At 49.3% G+C, this 7,182-nt stretch overlaps 1 pseudogene across 1 annotated transcript; it reads left to right on the top strand.

The window, feature by feature from the left end:
• Positions 1–2,540: 2,540 nt before the first annotated feature.
• LOC308057958 (epoxide hydrolase 1-like) lies at positions 2,541–6,249 on the top strand (annotated as a pseudogene). The gene is made up of 4 exons: positions 2,541–3,592; positions 4,357–4,537; positions 5,320–5,550; positions 5,936–6,249. The product of its transcript is annotated as an epoxide hydrolase 1-like (transcript).
• Positions 6,250–7,182: the final 933 nt, after the last annotated feature.

The following is a 7,182-nucleotide window of genomic DNA, read 5'->3' as shown; positions in this document are numbered from 1 at the left end:
TGGTACTTCGCTTAGAGCGTTGCATGGAGATAGGAATCATTTTCTCTCACAGTAAGATGTAGTTATTCCTGGACTGAAGCACAGCAAGGACACAATTTAGGAAAGAGAAGCCTTTACCTAGTAAGATTTTACTAACCATGAAGGAAATGAAGTCTAAAAATGAGCTAAAACAAAGCATTGATTTCTGTGGAAAATGAAAAGCAACTTTTCCTTTTTTGTTTGGGCTGCTGCCGATCACAGGTGCACATGGAATAGAGCCACACAATGCACAGGTCAGAAGGGACACATGGAGGTCAGCTCATTGCAGCTTCTGCTCAGAGCAGGTTCAGGTAGATCAGGTTGCTCAGTGCCTTGTTCCTGTCAAATTTTGATTGCCTCTAAGGATGGAGATCCCACATCCTCTCTGGGCCCCTGTCCCAGTGTCTGAATACCTCCATGGTGAACTAATTTTTCCTCACATCTAACCAGAATTTCCCTTCTTGCAATTTGCGTCCATTGCCTTTTGTTCTTGGTCCATTTTTCCTACACTCTCCACTAGGTAGATGCAGACAGCAGTAAGACCCCACCCTTTGCCTTCTCTCCTCCAGGCTGAACAAGCCCAGGTCTCTCTGTCTCTCCTGGTACACCACATGGCTCCAGCCCCCCAGCAGCCTGGTGGCCCTGACCACCGAGGGTGGGCAGCCTCACTCCAGCCCTTCCTCTGCCAGCAAGGCCAGCACTGGACATGGCACTCCAGATGTGGCCCCACAAGTGCTGAAGAGAGCGAAGGATCACCTCGCTCAGCCTGCTGGCTAACACGCTTGCTATCTAGCCCTGTACGCACCGGCCTTTGCTGCACCTTGTTGACTCAGGCTCAGCTGAGGACCTCAGGCCAGGCTCTGCAGAGCTGCTTTCTATGCATCTGGCGTCCAGCCTGTGCTGATGCACGGAGCTGTTCCCTCCCCGTGCAGGACCTGGCATTTGTCTCTTGCTGAACTTGATTTGCAAGCGCACGTTTAGGCAATAGGTGGCACTGACGGTTGATGTAGCTTGCATTGTCACCAGGAGAGTGTCGCTGCGGAAGAGAAAGCCAGCAGAGGAGACACCTGGGTTGTTTCGCTGGGAGCTGTGGCTAGGCGAGGAGGAGCGGACATGTGGCAGGAGATGCTTCCAAACGCCTGGTGAGATCTCTTTGGCACAGGGAGGAGGGACTCTAAACAGGGGTCCCCAGGGTTGGGGCAGGAGAAAGGCCCGGTGGGGTCCACCAGGCCATCGGTGGGTGGGAGCATGCAGCTGAGCTTTCCTGAGCATGGGTAGGGAGGAGGTTTTATAAGACTGAGCCTTGTTCTGTGCCACTCAGAGAGCTGTTTCTGGGACATGCTTGCTTTGTTAGCAGTGCCGAGTTTGTGCTGTTGCCGTGCTAACTGGTTTCGTGCCTCTGACTCACTAAACTCCAGGATATAAGTGCAGGGGGTTGTTATTACTTGTTGCATAAGCTACTCAGCCTCCAGGGAGGTGGAGGCTGACACTGTTTACTCTTAGGAGCTCTTGGTCTTCTTTGTCTGGGAGTGGTTTCAGGAGATACTTCCTTAAAAATCACATAGACTGTCTCAGAGATCAATTACCCAATTGCCTTCACTACTGCTGGGGTGTCCAGTACAGGCACTGTGTTCTGCATCACAGGTAGCAGTGGGAAAGGGTACCAGGCAACAGGAAACACCCAGTGGACTTGGTTTTTCATGGAGTTTCCTGTCCTTTTTAATTTTTTTTTTGTCTCAAGGCATCGTAATTATGACACCAAACAGCTTCCTCATCTAGCTGCAGAGTAACAAGACTTTCTCTGTTGCTTCTAACTTTTTGGTAGATTTTAGATTCTGCTTTTCTTGCAAGAGAATCTACCAGGCTAAAAGAGAACCAACGAGGATGTTTCCTTTTTCTTGCGGGCAGATGAGACCTAAAAGCTTGGTATCCAGTCAGGAGTAGTTGGAAATAGCAAAGGTACAGCAGCTCACTGAACCTGAACAGGGAAGGGTCCCACAAGCTGCTCCTCATGCCAGCCCTGGGCAGGATGAGTACCACGTGGCTGGCAGCAGAGTAACCCTTGAGCTTGGAAGTCCCCTGCCAAGGCTGGGCACCTATCGCTACACAGCTGCCAAAATAAACTATTTACTTGGCTGAAGTAACACAGCCCTCTGTAGGATGAAACACCGCAAGGACACCTACCCAGTTGTTCAGTGCCTTTTATCTAAATTGTGCTGAAGGCGGGAATATTATGGTGACAAACTATCTAGCTAAAACACAGCCCAGAAACACTGTCTCTGTTGCCAGCCAGCTGAACAGCTTGTGATCCCATGGCTGCGCGGTAAATGGTGCTGGCAGGGGATGTTCCTTACACCATCCCCAAGGGATGGTACCATTCAGACAACACTATCAGACCAAGAATCTTTCCCACCCCACCCCCACCCCCATTTTCTAGGGATGGCACCTTGTCCTGGATCAGGTAAGTGAAATAGCTGCTCTGTGCTGAGGAGTTCACTTTTTATTAGCACCTGGGCTGGGGCACAGCATAGTCCCTTCCATACCCTGTATGACAAAAAATCTTCATTCACAGTCTTCTTTGAGCCCCCTGCAATAGCCCCAGACAGCTCTGCTAATCCCCAAGGGAAGCTGGAGAGCTTGAGGCACAGGTCAGGGGGATGGGAAGGGACACTACATTTAGGACTGATTGCTGAAGGGTTTGAACGGTTTTAAAACATTGCTGTCTGTCTGTTAAATCCAGCTCTGGCGCCTTAGCTCCCACACCTCAAGAAAGTCTGAAACTTTGCTGTCTAGGTAAGAAAAAGAGGCACCAGACAGACAAGTTGAGACCTTTACCTATGGACAGCTATGGTGGAGGGCTAGCGTTGCCCTAAAAGATGACTGAATCTGTAGGGGAGCTATGTATGTAGCACAGTCAAGGGGCATGTCTAGCACATCCAGCTGTCTCCAGCAGCTGAAAACTCTTGTCTCTGCTCCTCAGCCCACTCTGTGCAGTTTTTATTCCTGAAGCTGTCCAGGTGCTACTATCCCATTCACTTCAGTACCTGCCTTAAAACAGATAGATCCAGATCCTACTGATCCTTGTCTCCCAGGGCACACCTGGTACATAAGGAGAGGGACAGAGAAGCCTTGTGATTAACAAGTCCTGATCAGCAAAGGCTTAAGGTCCCTAAGAAACACTGGTAGATGTAACCCTGCCACAAATCCTGCCTGCGATCTTCAAAAATAACAGAAACACCCAGCCCCTGCTGACTGCATGGGGTTTGTTACTCACGTCCAACCAATGTGACTACAAGCCTCAGCATAGTCCCTTTACCCTTGACACTTCTGTTGGGCGCAAACAATTTTATGCCTCCCCAGGTCATTCGAATGTTCTCAGAGGAATGCAGTCCTGGTCCCTGTGGCCGCTCTGGGCGTTGGAGGGATGCTGGTTTACTGGCTGAGGTCTAGACACAAGATCAAGACTATTGAAATGGGCAATGGATGGTGGGGCTCAGATGAAAGACCTCTAAAAGGGAAAGAAGATGAAAGTATCTGTCCCTTCAAGACTGAAACATCTGACAAAGAAATTGAGGTGCCCGTGCCTGGGAGGTAAGGAGGGGCAGAAAGCTGCGAGGTGGAGCCAGTTCATCACCCACCTTACTGCTTTGAGGTGATGCCTTGGGGGCAATAGCCAGCGCAGGTCCGTTAGATGATGCTCTGGCTCACTGCCCTTTATGAATGGGATTTGAGCTCAGATTCACTGCAATGTCTTTACGCTTTCTGAGACCACAGACTCTCAATGCAACCTGGGGCTGCTCCTGCAGAAAGGCCATGCTTTGAGCAGCAGAATTTGACAGCAGGTCTGCAGTGGTGGAATGGGGTGGGAGGGCACCGGGATAGCAAAGGCACCAGTAGGGCAGGACTGAGGGGCTTCCGCAGAGGACAGGGTTGGAAGGGTGAAGAAGGATGGGGTCCTTCCTTCTGTCCCTACAAGCCTGTCACTAATTATCTGGCCAACTAGCAGTCGGTAGCACAGGCTGAGCTGCTTATTCTTCTCTCAGCTGGCAGTGCTGGCAAGTTCCTAGTGCCCAAAACCCTAAAGCGAGTTAGCAGTAAGGCAAGCGTAGAACCCACTACTCCTGGGTGCCCTAGGGGAACTGCTAACCTGTAGAGAAATATATTCTCCATATAAATGATTCAGGAAGTTATACAGAGTATGGCACTGCTTCAGGAGGGCTTGTGGTGTCCCAGAGAGAGACACAGAAGCCGGTGGAGCCAGGAGAGCCTGTTCATGCCTGCCTTAGCATAGGGCACATGCAGGCATCTGGCCAGCCTTGCAAGAGCTCCTGTCCGCAGGACCTGCATCGCCGCCTGGAGCAGGCCCACTACACACCGCAGCTGGAAGGGGCTGCCTTCCGCTACGGCTTCACCTCCAGCTACCTGCAGAAGGTGGTGGCCTACTGGAGGAACCCGTTTGACCGGCGCAAGCAAGTGGAAATCCTGAACAAATATCCCCATTTCCGAACCACCATTGAAGGTGAGGGGGTCTCTGTGGCTTGAGCAGGTCTCACTCTGAAATGCACAGAGAGAATGGGGGGCTTTAAGAGGTTACTCTATTAAGACAACAGTGTGCATAACAGCTTAATGAAGGATCAGTAGTGGAGGCTATGTTATTAGTAACCCTCTATAGATTAAGATCATTGCACAGTGGTGATAAGATTAGATCTGCTTGAAGATGGGCTTCATCTGGCTCTGAACCTGCACTAAATAACAACGAGGTTTTCTTCTGCTATTGCCTTGAAGCCACCTTTGAAAACTGTAAAATTTACCCAGGCCCTGAGGTTGGAATATCCACCACCACCACCCAGTTTAGCCAGGTGAGGTTAGCCAGACTTTAGATAAGTGATCTGCAGGTTAAACTTATATCCTGCGCTTACTTTTTCCATGTTTCTCTTTTTATCACCCACACATTTTGTAATTTAGTCATGTTTTTGCACGTGTCTTAGCTGCATTATGCTATTCATTGAAGTGCAGCTGTACTTATATACTGTAAGACCAATTTCTCAGGAGGTGGATGCTCAGTCTCCTGTGACCCCAGTAACTGGGACTGGGATCAATACCTCTGTCTGTAAGTAAAAGATGAGACACAGGTAAAATACCAGGCATGTCCTTTCAGCTAGGCATCTTCTTGCCATGGGTTGATTGTGTACCTTCTGCTGTGAATGCTAATCACAGTTTTGCCACCCTCCTTCTTCAGAGTTTGGAACAGAAACTGTGATGGAACTAAGGCTTTAATTTATCTGTCTGGATGTGTGGCAGGGATTGATATCCATTTTATCCACGTGAAGCCCTCCTATGTCCCTCACAGTTGAGCTGCTCAACCTCTGCTGATGGTCCACGGCTGGCCTGGCTCCTTCTACGAGTTCTACAAGACCATCGCTCTACTCACAGAGCCAGCTGAGCATGGCCTGAATGAGGGTGACATGGTGTTTGAGGTCATCTGCCCATCCATCCCAGGATATGGCTTCTCTGAGGCACCACACCAGAAAGGTGAGCGATGAAAAGGCGCTGTTGGAATTGCCAGGTTCTTGGAGCCTCAGTCATCCCTGGCCCTCACCAGGGAATGCAGTTTGTGAATGCAGATGCTTGGCTCTGCACTAACACCCATGTGGCTGAGGCTCTGGGGCTGGCTGTGGAGATCTGGAAGGTAATGGTAGCTGGAAACCAGGTCTGCTTTCCACTTTATCCACTTTATCCACTTTCCACTGAATTTCCATCTTGTGTTCACTGTATTGCCAAGGAGCAAGGCAGAGCAGCATAGCACACTGTGCCTTTACACAGCAGCATACTCATGTGCCTCTGTCAGACCATGATCTTTGGCCAGGGGATGATACACCAAGACAAACAGGTTTCCTCTGTTTCTCTTTACCTACAGGCTTTGACAGCAAAGCAACTGCTCGGAAATTTCATAAGCTGATGAATAGATTGGGCTCCAAAGAATACTACCTACAGGGAGAAGACTGGGGATCTCTTATTACCACAAACATGGCCCAGATGCTGCCACAGTGAGTAGCAAAGGGAATCAGTGCAGAGAAGGTTTCTCCAGTTCTTACCCTACCTTCTGGCTCCACGGTCCGGGTCCTGCCTTCTGTTTGCCCTGCCTCTCATCGCCTTCTGCTTTGTTTTCTCCAGGGGTATCCCCACCCCTGTGCATTCAGTCATATTCACGTGCTTTGCATTGACAGTGGTATTTGCCTTCTCACGCTTTCTAAATTTCATAGAATCATAGAAGCATTTAGGTTGGAAAAGACCTTGAAGATCATTGAGTCCAACCATAAACCTAACACTGCCAAGTCCACTGCTAAACCAGGTCCCTAAGTGCCACATCTACACACCTTTTAAATACCTCTACCACTTCCCTGGGCAGCCTGTTCCAATGCTTGGCAACCCTTTTAGTGAAGAAATTTTTCCTAATATCCCATCTGAACCTCCCCTGGCACGACTTGAGGCCATTTCCTCTCATCCTCTCACTTGTTACCTGGGAAAAAGTGACCAACACCCACCTTGTTACAACCTCCTTTCCTGTAGTTTTAGAGAGCAAGAAGGTCTCCCCCAAGCCCCCTTTCCTCCAGACTAAACAAGCCCAGTTGCCTCAGCTGTTTCTCATAGGACTTGTTCTCTAGACCCTTCACCAGCTCCGTTGCTCTTCTTTGGACACATCTTTCTTGTAGTGAGAGGCCCAAAACCGAACACAGTATTCGAGGTGCAGCCACACCAGTGCTGGGTACAGCATCACTGCCCTTGTCCTGCTGGCCACGCAATTTCTGACACAAGCCAGGATGCTGTTGGCCTCCCTTATCTAGGGAAGAGTTGTACAGAGAAAAATGGAGTGCTGTTTGGCTTCTCTTTCACTAGGCATGGAAGTAAGCTCTGCTGCATTTTGATTTGAGACCTCAAGGATCATCATTCTAAATCAGGAAGGAGATAAATTTAAAATTGGCAGGGAGAAAAGGAAGGAGCTCAGCCTTTCAGCAGCTGATCAGTACCACGAAGTATAGGACTTTCCTGGATGGAGATGGCACCAGCTGTACCATTTTTAACTCTCCCAAATTTTTTTTGGAAATCACGATAAATGTGAAGGGCTTATGTATTTGGCTTAGTGAAATGCTTCTATTACAGCTC

Source organism: Falco punctatus (assembly GCF_963210335.1).
Source record: "Falco punctatus genome assembly, contig: scaffold_27, whole genome shotgun sequence".
Taxonomy (NCBI): Eukaryota; Metazoa; Chordata; class Aves; order Falconiformes; family Falconidae; genus Falco; species Falco punctatus.
This window is presented reverse-complemented; position numbering and strand designations above follow the sequence as displayed.